General features: G+C 54.6%; 1 protein-coding gene across 3 annotated transcripts in view; it reads left to right on the forward strand.

Moving 5' to 3' along the window:
• DHRS3 (dehydrogenase/reductase 3) overlaps positions 1–12,079 on the forward strand; it is a 53,883-nt gene that overhangs the window by 25,313 nt on the left and 16,491 nt on the right. Inside the window, exon 1 of one of the 3 annotated variants that reach the window (XM_034955638.3) lies at positions 73–260. The exons of the other annotated variants lie outside the window; for them this stretch is intronic. The gene's annotated coding sequence lies outside the window, so the exon portion shown is untranslated. Of the gene's footprint in view, positions 1–72; positions 261–12,079 lie in introns of those variants that run through there. 3 annotated transcript variants of the gene reach the window in all.

A 12,079-nucleotide genomic window follows, 5' to 3' on the forward strand; every position in this document is an offset into this window, starting at 1 on the left:
CAGGGGTGCCCGAGGGGAGCGAGGCCGCTCCAGGGAGGTGGGTGCCCGCCAGCGGGGCGGCGAGGGCTGCCGGGACGGTTCACGCAGCGGCCAGCAGACTGGCTGCGTGTTGCAATGTCTGGTGGCGTTTGCAGCATCCTGTCCGTGTGTGCAGCTGGGGTAACCTCGGGCCGGCGGAGGAGCGCGTGTGGCTCGTAGGCCCTGCGGCCGGAGGCTGCTGGCACCTTGCATCTCATTTACAGCTCCGGGTTCAGCCACAGGTCAGCGGCGCCCGTGACATCACGGCGTCTGTTTACCGACGGGTCTGGGCAAGAGCGGACGGTCCCGGGGCGGGAGGGGGACCCCAGCAGCGCCCCGGCCCCCAGCCCGGCTCCCCTCCTCACCCCCTCCGCCCAGCCCCTCCTCGTCTGCACCTGAGACCTCAACCCAGCCCCCTTCTGCAGCCACCTACCCTGCCCCCTCCCCAGCTGCACCCGGGATCCCAACCCAGCTCCTCTCCACAGCCCCCAGCCTGTCCCATCGCCCCCCATCTGTACCCTGACCGCACCTCGGCCTTCCTTCGCCGCCCGGCCCAGGACCCCAACCTGTTTCCCCGCTTTCCCCGCAAAGCCCTCCCTATCTGCTCCCGGGACACCACCTGGCCCCCTCCTCACCCGCTCCACCCAGTCGCCCTCCAGCCTGCACCCAGGACCCCAGCCTCGCCCCGCCCCCTCCCCATCTATCTCCCGCCCCTTCCCATCCCCTTTCCACCCCTTTCCCATCCGCCGCTTGGGATCCCAGCCCGATCCCCACCCGGCACTGCAGCCCCGCCCAGCCCCTCCCGGGACCCCCGCGGCCCCGCCCCGCGCCCGCCCCTGGGCCCACTTTCAGAAAGACTTCCTGGAGCCTCCTGCCCGACCCGCTGAGGCTTGGCGGCTCCTCCTGCCACCCCCTCACGCCATCATGTGAGCCAGGCTGGCCTCCCGGCCGCGCAGCCGGCTGCAGCTCGTTAGCTGTCAGGGCCAGGGTTGGGACGGCCCGGGCACTTTGTTATTGGAAACTGGGCTCACCCCCGCTGCGCTAGGTGGGTCCCAGGCGCTGGGGCAGCCTCTTCCCCCGGAGCTGCCCTTGCCACCTGGAACTGCTTTCTCGCTCACCGCCTCCCCTCCCCTCCCTCTGCGTAAACCAATTGTTCTGGAAGCTGAAGGGACCTGGGATTCTCTTCCTGCACACCTGGGGCTTGCCAGAGCCAACCCTCCTGGAGAGGGAGGCGCTGGGGCTCAGGGAACGGCAACCTCATTCTTCCATTTTCTCAGGCCAAACGCTCTGGTGTCCTCTGGGAAGCTCACTTTCTCCAGCACCCAGCTCTGCAACCGTCCAGAATCCCTCTTCTCCCATCACCTAAGCATCCCAGCCCAGCCCCTTCCAGCTTCATGTCAGAGGCTGTCTTTTTTCTCCTTACAACCTCCCAATCTACCCCATCTCAGAATAGAATTCAAAGTCCTGCTGTGGCTGGTGTCTCCCGCTTGCTCTTCCACACTGGTCTCCGTGCTGGGGAAGCTCATTCCCACCCCAGGGCCTTTGCACCAACTGTTCCCTCCGCCAGGGATGCTCTTCCTCCACGCGTCTGTATCGCTCCCTCCTTCGCTTCCCTCAGGTCTCTTCCAAAATGTTACTTTAACCAAGAGAACTTCCCTGCACCTTTCCCCCACCATCTGAATACCACTCCCACCCCATAATCACTCCCTCCAACCCTCTACAAAGCTATGTGTTCCTCCCATGCACTTCTAGCACTTTCTAGTGGCTAGAAAACTACTTACTATACAGTCATTCGTTCACGTGAACAAGTGTTCATGCTCATCGTTCCTGGACTTACACACAAGCAAACTCCGCAAGTGAGATAAATGTATTCCCCGCTGGATCCCAGGGCCTCCAAAGTGCCTGGTGCACACAATTCCACAAATAGTCCTTGAATGAATGAATGAGGCAGGACAGGGTTGTTAAAAGAGCTTCCCTTTGGAGTCCGAGCCTTGCTTTGAAACTTCTAGTAGTGCAGCCTGCATGAGTTACTTAGACTGTCCAAATTTGAATCCCACCCCGGTGGACAGTAATCTGGAGATGTGTGCTGTGAGGGAAGGGTGGTCTGTAGATGCTGGCTCCTCCCTCCCCTCCTTGGCACCCCCACCCCAAGGTCACCCAGCACTTTCCAGCAAGAGGTCCAGTGGGGGAAAAGGGCAACGGTTGTGAGGTGTCAGCCATGAACTCTAGCCTGAGTTTCTCTGCCTCCGTGTTTTGCCAAGTGCGGCCCTGGGCAGTCAGATGGAGGTGGAGCCCCTGGCCAGTCTTGTAGGCTGTGGATGTTTGTGAAAAGAAACATCAGCCCGTGGGTTTCTGGCTGGGAGTGAGCAGTGTTCTGCCCGCCTGGAGTCAGCTTTTGTGATCGTTTCCCTGGAGAGTTTTCTGAGTGGTCCCAGAACCAAAAAGTTTCGCAAGAATCACACCCAGGGATGAGGTGGAGACTGCCCAGTTGTCACGTACTGGCTCTTGGCAGGGTGTGGTTTTAGCATTTGAAGGAGTGTCCTCAGGAACACTAGGTGCTCATCACAGGGGGAGACATGCCTGTCTCAGCAACTGGGAAGGTGGAAATCAAAGAAGGGTAGATTTGTAAATCAAATCAGAGCTGGTGTTTGTGGGGTTGGGGCATTTTACATGAAGACCTCTTGGGTAAAGAGACACTTGAGCAGAACCTGTGAGAAGGTGGCCAGGTGTGGTACCTCACTCCTGTAATCCCAGCACTTTGGGAGACTGAGGCAGGAGGATCACTTGAAGCCAGGAGTTCAAGACCAGCCTGGGCAACAATGTGATACCCCCGTCTCTACAAATAATAATAATCATAATAATTTTTTAAAAAGAAAAGAGGGTGCCCTACAAGGAGAGGGATACTTGGGAAAAGAGAACAGAGAGCAGCCAGTACAAAGGCCCTGAGGTAGAGGGGGCCAGTGCTTCTGCAGGGCCGAGACCTAGGAGGGAGTAGCTGAGACGAGGGATGGGGCAGACCAGGAAGGGCCTGCGATCCCAGTAAACACTAGATTCCAGTCTGTGAGATGGGCAGCCATCAGTAGTCATAAGCAGGGTGATGTGGTCTGACACATTCTAGAAGGATCTCTGGCTGTTGTGTTGAGAACAGACTGAGGCAGGGGCCCTGGGGCAAAGGTAGCAGCCAAGTGACCTTTTGGGACCAGGTGAGGGGTCCACTTGTGCTCCAGGTGAAGGGCGCTGAGGCAGGGCCCCAAGGCGCCGTGGAGGTGGCGAGAAGTGGTGAGAAGCCTCTGGATTTCAGAGGTCGGGCTGACAGGGTGCGTGGTGGAGTGGGCATACAGTGAGAGAAAACACTTAATGTGGGACAGTGAAGAGGCTTCGGAGGTTAAAAAGAGCTTGGCATCTGAAAACAGGGAGTGGTGTGGAGGGGACGCAGCCTCCGTCACCTCCCAGCCTCGGGAGCCTGGGGCTGGGCCTCGCTTGGCCTCCTCTATTGAATGAGGATAATGGAGCCCATTTGTGTTAGTTTCCTGTCAATGGCACAACAAATGACCACCAGCTGTGTGGCCCAAAACACCAGAGCTGCTCTCACGTTTCTGGGTACCGGAAGTCCAAACTCCAGGTGTCATCAGGGCCCCACTCCCTCCCGGGCTCTAGGGAAGGATCCTTCCTTGTCTCTTTCAGCTCCTGGTGGCTCTTGGCAGCTCCTGGCATCGCGTGGCTTGTGGCCGCCTCACTGCCGTCTCTGTTTCCATCTTCACGCGGCCTTCCTCTCCTCTGTGTATGTCTTTCTTCTGTCTCTCATGAGGACACTAGTCCTTAGACTCAGAGCCCACCCTAACCCAGGGTGATCTCACTTTGAGATCCCCAACTCAATTACAGCTACTCAATTACAAAGACCCTTTTTCAGCGTAAGGTCACATTCACAGGTACCAAGGGTTAGGACTTGGACTCAGCTTCTCAGGGGACACTAATCAGCCGACTGTACCACATCTGGGCAGCCGAGAGGATTCAGTCTAAGAGCCCAGAGCAGGACCCAGCCTGCAGTAAAGGTCCACAGATTGTTCACTGTGGTGGCGGTGAGTGCTTGTCACAGTCCCACCCCGCCCACTTGGAGAGCAAGGGTGCTCCAGGCAAACCCCATACCCCCTCACAGCAAACACCAGCCCTGGGCACTGTGCTGACCCATGCTCAGAACAGCTTCTGTCCTCACCTGTCCTCCCACCTGAGCCCCATCAGAGCCCCAGTGTCCTCGCAGAGGGGCAAGGAACATCTCTGCCATGCCTTTCATAACCACTTGGTCATCAAGACCGAATGATGACCGCACCTTTCCCTCGTTCCCTAGGAGGTGGACACCCTTCTGTCCAGTCCTTGGACATGGCATCCACTCACTGTACCTGTGCACTGAATGAATATGTTGTTTCGTGGGGTCATTTTGCTCCCGCAGGTAAAGTCAGTGGCCAAGGGCACAGATTGCATAAGTTGAGGTTCCAGCTCTACCGCTTACCGCTTGGAATTACATAGCCCCTTCGTGTATCAGTTTTCTCGGGTATGAGCCCTTCTGAGCTGACAGAGGACTAGACGCCCCACGGCACCCATGCTGAGGCAGCGTGGCCAGCTAGTGAGCCCCACGTGCATGTCAGAGCTACTGTCATTCCTGTGCCTCCCAAGCGGGCCAGTTCCAGGCTGGACGTCCGCCTGGAGGAAGTCTCTGCCCTGCTCCAGGTTGCGGTCAGGGACTTGTGGGAGGGCGACACCGCTGGCTGATCTAATTTGAGGAGCTTCATCACAATCCTCCCCAACAGCTGAGCCAGCGGTAGCCAAAACATTCTCGGCAGGCCAAAACAGGGGCCTGGAGCCAGGGAAAGCCTGTTTCGCAGGGCTACGTGGGAGAGACCTGCCTAGGCTTCAGCAGCCCAGCAGTGCAGGAACGCGAAGGACACATAAGGACCTAGCCGAAGTCCCTGACAGGCCCAGTGGCTTCTGTCACCTCTGACCTCCTGGGGTCAGCCGTGGGGCACCTGTAACGAACCTAGGGCTACACCAATAAATGCTAGCTGTTACTATTTTTATTAGTACAGCAACAGATATAGATCCCCCTTGCTGATGGAAGATCCAGAACCCTGCTGGGGTAATGGTTGCCTGGAAGACCCCTTCTGAAGCTCTATGTCTGTCTCCTCCCCTAGAAACAGCCTTGACTGGGACAAAACCACAGAATCGCGCGATCTCTCTGTCCCCATCCTTTTACCTGACAGCATGCAGACTGGATTGTGTAGAGTCTGGAAAACAGGCCTCCCAGAAAAAAAGGTGGAAGGGATTAGAAAGTCTGGGAAGGAGATGCTGGAAGTCGGTACCTGATCATTGTGGATCAGTTTTGATCAGTGTGATCAGTGTGGATCTGCACTGGAAGCAGAAGGGCTGGTAGGCTTGTTGGGTGTGCCCGGGTGACAGGCCAGCACTCTCAATGGGTGACAGCTAGAGGGATCCCACTGGAGTCCATTCGGAGAAAGCAGGCTTCCTTCCAGGGCTGTGCTGGGGAGGAAGAGGCTGCGGATTCAGAGTCACATTCCAACTATTATTTTTTTTTAGCGACAGAGTCTTTGTAGAAATGACTATTCTAGGTCGGGCACGGTGGCTCACGCCTGTAATCCCAGCACTTTGGGAGGCCGAGGCAGGTGGATCACCTGAGGTCAGGAGTTCGAGACCAGCTTGGCCAACATGGAGAAACCCTGTCTCTACTAAAATTACAAAATTAGCCAGGCGTGGTGGCGCATGCCTGTAATCCCAGCTACTCGGGAGGCTGAGGCAGGAGAATCGCTGGAACCCAGGAGGTGAAGGTTTCAGTGAGCCAAGATCATGCCACTGCACTCCAGTCTGGGCAACAAGAGTGAAACATCATCTCAAAGAAAAAGAAATGACTATTCTAGAAACCTAAAGTGTCACCACTCTGGGTGACTGGGGCAGGAGTGAGGAGAAGCCTGGAATGATATCTGCTTGCTCCCCACCCCACCCTCAGCACCTCCAGAGGCTCCTCACCAGAACCCCCAGAGTTCCTTGGGGCTCTGCTTGAAAACCTCTCCTCCCTAAGAAATCCCCCCGCAGCTTGCTCTGCAGGTGGACAGTTTTGACAGCTGGTCTCTACCTTCTCAGGCTTGGGGGCGTAGAAAAAGGAGGGCCTTCTAAGTAAGGTGGAAGGATGGAATCAAGAAATAGCAAGATTCTGTGGTTTTGCCCCAGTCAAGGCTGTGCCTAGGGTAGTCAGATGGAGGTGGAGACCAGATGGGGTCTTCCGGGCAACCGTTTCCCCAACAGGGTATGTGGATCTTCTACTGCAAAGGGGGATCTATTTCTGTTGCTGTGCTAATAATAATAATAATAATAATAATAATAATAATGACAGCTAGCTTTTTACAAAACAGAGACAGAGTCTTGCTATGTTGCCCAGGCTGATCTTGAACTCCTGGCCTCAAGTAATTCCCCCACCTCGGCCTCCCAAAGTGCTGGGAATATAGGCGTGAGCCAACATATCCAGCCCACAGCTGGCATTTATTGTGCCCTTTCTTAATCCTCCCAACTACTCTTCAAAGTGGGTGTTTTAGGCTGGGCACGGTGGCTCACACCTGTAATTCACCATGTTGGTGAATTATGGTGAAACCCCATCTCAACTAAAAATACAAAAATTAGCTGGGTGTGGTGGCGCACACCTGTAATCCCAGCTACTTGGGAGGCTGAGGCAGGAGAATCGCTCAAACCCGGGAAGCAGAGGAGGCAGTGAGCCGAGATCGCACCACTGCACTCCAGCCTAGCCCACAGAGCAAGCCTCCATCTCAAAAAAAAAAAAAAGAAAAAGAAAAGAAAAGAAAAAGAGTGGATGTTTTAAACCTTAATTCATAGAGGTTAAGTTCATGTTCATTCATAACTGTTAAAGAATTGAACCCAGGCAGTCTGGCTCCAGAGCCCATGTTCTAAGCTGCTCTACTTGAGAAAGGGTCTTTCCTTTTGGAAATAGACAGGGTTGTGAAAGGGGGAAATTCTAGTCGTAACCTATGCCACGCTCACACTCACCCTCTGCTATCTAGCACCCCATTCTAACCTTAATGTCTTAAAAGCTAGATGTTGCTTGCCTGCTCATTCTCATCTGACCACAGGGATGGATTTTTATTAACAGCCTCCTACTGGAGGGGCCAGGAGCAGAGAGCTGTCTGTGCACCCTCCACGCTGTGACCTTCCCACCCCACCGCCCAGCCTGCTGTGGTTTGGGGTCTCTGGCGGGTATTTTCTTTCCCTCTGAGAAGCCAAGTCAGCACCGATCCAGCTCCAAAACATGGGGCCCATGGGACATGAGCTGGCCTGCCAAAGACCTGCCCAGGGTCTCAGATCTTTCCGGGGCTGCCAATTATAAACAGATGCTCCTCCTGGGACGCACCCAGAGACCACCCGGCTCATATCGCCGGTGGGAGGGTGCACTGCAGCTGAACTCCAGGAATGAAAGCCAAGTCCAGCATTAGTGCAAGCCCCTCTGGGCTAGGAAGGCAAGGCTGGGTAGAGAAGGGGCACTCGGTATCCTCCTGGGGCTGGTGTCTTGTGACGATGTTAGCTGAGCTTTTACTCTTGTGCCTGGCCCATGCTGGATGCTGGGGTTACGAGATGAATAAGATTCCCTGGAGGACCTTGCACGCTCATGGGAGAGGCAGGGGTGTTCACCAATCAGTCAGCATGCTCACATCTGTGCACTAGTGGAGGTTGAAAAAAGACTAGTGTTAGCAGTGAGGAATGGGTATCCTGAGTCAGGCTGATCTGCTCTTATGAGCTGCATGACCTTGGGTGAGTCACTATCTGTCTGCGGCTTACCTATTAAATGCAGAAGGTAAACATACCCACCTCGAGGGGTTGTGAGGATTAAAGAAGAAAACATATCCATGTACTCAGCACAGTGTCTGGCCCATGGCAACTGCTCAACAGATTTAGCCATTATATAGTGGTGGTGCTGTTGTTGTTGTGGGGAGGCTGGAAGGAGCAGCCAGGGAGGCTTCAGAACTGAGGGAGCATTCAAGTAGGGTTTTGCAGGTTGAATAGGAGTCCATAAGTAGCCCTGGCATTTGAAACAGAGAAAAACAGCCCGGGCCGGGCACCAGGTAGGGACACAGGAGAAACCTGAATTTGAGAGATTTAGTCCCTGTCCTCTAAGAGACAGGATATAGACCCCAAATAGCTGTGACAGCACATGCAGGGCCAAGAGCACTGTGTAATGAGTGAGTGGAAACTGGGAGCTGTGGATCCCCGGCAGGCTCCTTCCCTCACTCACTCAACAACAGGAAGAGAGATGTGAATAGACAGTCACTTGCCAATGGATGAGGGCCCCCGAAGAGCACCACTCGGGGGCTGGGAGACAAGGGGTTGGACCCACAGGGCTGAGTGACATTACCTGTGTGTAAAGAATCTATTTGGAGAGTGATCCATGGGGAAGCTTTTACTCTACCTTCTGTTGTTTTTTGTTTTGTTTTGTTTTGTTTTTTGGTTTTTGTTTTTTTGAGACCGGCTCTCTCTCTGTCATCCAGGCTGGAGTGCAGTGGTGAGATCTTGGCTCACTGCAGCCTCTGTCCCCTGGGCTCAAGCGATCCTCCCACCTCAGCCTCCTGAGCCACCACACCCAGCCCCACCTTCTATTTTTAAGATCATAAATAACAATACTTGTTCTTTAGAGATATTTTTTGCTTATACAAATATAAAGAAGCAAACGACAGTCAGCTGTGATCCTGCCTGAGACACCCATCTCTGTGTAGCCTGTTGACTTCCAGTGACCTGGTGGCTTATGCCTGTAATCCCAGCACTTTGGGAGTCTGAGGTGGGAGAATCACTTGAGCCCCAGGAGCTTGAGACCAGCCTGGGAAACATGGCAAAACCCCATCTCTACAAAAAATATAAAAATTAGCCAGGAGTAGTGGCTTGCACCTCTGGTCCCAGCTACTTGGGAGGCTGAGGTGGGAGGATCACCTGAGCCCAGGAAATGGAGGCTGCAGGGAGTCATGATTGCGCCACTGCACTCCAGCCTGGGCAACAGAGTGAGACTCTGTCTCAAAAAAAAAAAAAAAAAAGTTTAGAGTTCAGATTATCTTATTCAAATAGTGCTGCACCCCTTTTGTCTGAACATTAGACTCCTGAGCATTTTTCCATGTCGTGACACTTATCATTTTAAAGCCTGCAGAAGAGGGTGTATCAGAGGCAGTGAAGAGGGTGTATCAGAGGCAGTGCTATGATTTTCTCAGCTTTTCCTCCCCACAGGAAATACCAACAGGGAGTGGGTACTGAGCAGTTAGTTACTGGGTGCCAGCTTCTGCCAGCTTAATCCCCACAGGACCCCTTGAAGAGAGGAGATGTGCTTTCTCTTACAGGACAGTGAGTGGTGGTGCAATCCCCACAGCCTGTGGAGCTGGACATGACCTTGGTTCAAATCCCAGCTCCATTATTCAGTTGCTGTGTGACCTCAGACGAGTTGCTTAGCCTCTCTGAACTGCAGTTTCCTTATCTTTAAAATTATGATATGGCTACCTTGTCAATTCCCCAATGCAAATGAGGTTTTCTTGTTTATTCTTTATCCCACTTCCTGTCATTTGTGACTGACTGTTTTCTGGTTCCTTCTCTGTCTTCCCCCACTGGAATGTGGGTTCCTTGAAGTAGGATTACATCTGCTTCATTCTCTGTGGGATCACCACCCCAGCCCATAGCCGGCTGTCCGTGTGGTGCTGGATGGACGGAGCTGTTGTGGACATTGGAGGAGACGAAGCAGGAGAAGGCTGGCTGGGTGGGGATGAACGCGGGGCGTGGGGTTGCATGTGAGAAGAGTGGAACCCTCAAAGCTCAGACGACCCCACCGTGCCTGGGGGCTTAGGGGTGCCTCTGCAAAGGGCCAAGGCTCTGGGTTCAAATCCTGTTTCACAGTGGGTGGCGTGGGGTGAGTTACTTAACTCCTTTGAGCCACGGTTTTCTCCACTGTGACCACGGATAATGACAGCCTTCAGCGCAGAGGGCTGCTGAGGAATCTGGCTATAGCCGCCTTGAGAGCAGCTCTGGGCAAGGGCAGGACAGCCCGGGGCCCTGGAGACCGGAGGTCTTTCTCCCCTTCCTGCCTCCCCCTACTAGTCACTGGGAGAGAGAAGGGGACAGAAGCTCACCATTTGCCCCAGATGGGAGGGAAGAGGAGGAGAGGCCTTGGAGGTGTTGAGCCACCCCAGCCCTTATTCTATAAACCCTGCTTAAGAGTAAATTCCAGGCCTCTGGCCTTCCCAGCTGCTGCCTGTCCCGAGTTCACTAAGAGGCAGCCACACTGGTTCCAAGGGCTCAGAAATCAGTCCCCTCTGCAGGCCCCCAACCCACATACCCTCAGACGCCCGCCTCCGCCCGCCCAGTCCTCATGCTCATGATGGCCTTGGGTGGGACCCTTGTCCTGTCAGCTGTGCAGGTCACCTCCAGGGAATTCTGGCAGGAGCCACCTGGGCGGGCCTGCAGAGCGGTATCTGCCAATTACCTGGTCAGTGACGCAGATTCCCCAGAAGGGTCAGGGTAGGAAGCTGGAGGGGGAAGAGGAGCCAGGAAGGGACAGTGGCTAGGGCAGCTCCACAGGGCAGCACCTACCAGGGAAAGGGACCCATTCCCTCCACTCAGCTCACTCAGGCGCCAGCCCAGCACTTCAGAGACGCTACCGGTTCCTAAGATGGAAGGTGCCCAGCCCCGCTTCCCTGCGACTCCCAGCATCCACCAAGGACCTGAGGAAACACAACAGCACACATGGCTGCACACTCACTCACACACACACAGACACACACTCACACAGAGACACAGACACACACTCACACAGAGACACAGACACACACTCACACAGAGACACAGACACACAGAGACACATAGAGACACACAGACACATACACTCACATAGAGAGACACACACAGACACAGAGAGACACACACTCAGAGACACAGAGACACACAGAGACACACACTCATATAGACACACACACACAGAGACACACACTCACAGAGACACACAGAGACAGACACACACACACAGAAACATACACTCAGACACCCACAGACACACAGAGACACACTGAGACACACACACACTCTCTCTCACACAGAGACACCCAGACACATACATTCACACAGAGAGACACCCACACACACACACATACTCACAGAGACACACACTCAGACACACAGAGACACACACACACAGAGACGCACACAGACACACACCCACAGACACATACACTCATACAGAGAGACACCCACAGACACACAGAGAGACAGACACACTGACACACTCACAGATACACTCATAGAGACCCACACAGACACACACACACACTCACAGAGACATACTACAGAAACCCAGTTACAAAAACACACAGAGCCTGGCACAGGGATGCTCAGCAGGGCATGCGCACAGCAGCCAGAGCCTCACCTCCATCTGAGACTGAAACCTTGCCCTGTGAAAGCTGCTCCTCACCCAAGGCCCGGCCAGGAAGGTGCTGATGCTCTGGGGCGCCCAGGTGGACTTGAGTGGAAGGTTCTGGGGCCCTAAATGGCTTAGCCAAGGGGATGGGTGGTCTCTCCTCTTAGAGAAGTTCAAACACCTCCCTTCCCCATCCACCTGTGTACCTGAACTGTCATTCATTCATTCATTCATTCAACAAACAGAATGTGCTATGCTGGGCACTGGGATGTGAATGGGATAGAATTGGGGCCTGGGGGGTGGGGGAGTGAGGAGGCAGAAAGGCAAACCTATCATGGTGCCAGGGAGAGGTGAGGCCGGTTCCCCAGCCCGCCTGGGGCACCCTCAACAGACCCTTGAAAGGAAACAGCCAAGTGTTAGGGCCCTGCCTGGGGGGCTTCCTGGCCCACGGAAGACAGTGGGAGACAGCCTTCATTCCTTCTCCCTCAGCCCTGCTCCACTTCCTCTCCAGGGTGGTCTTCCAGCTAGGTCAACAGTGCTGGGGTGACCACTTGTCCCCACGGACATCTGAACCCTATACCTTCCTGCAAGCCCCCAGCTTTAAGCCTT

This window comes from Pan paniscus, chromosome 1, assembly GCF_029289425.2.
Source record: "Pan paniscus chromosome 1, NHGRI_mPanPan1-v2.0_pri, whole genome shotgun sequence".
In the NCBI taxonomy this organism is placed as follows: domain Eukaryota; kingdom Metazoa; phylum Chordata; class Mammalia; order Primates; family Hominidae; genus Pan; species Pan paniscus.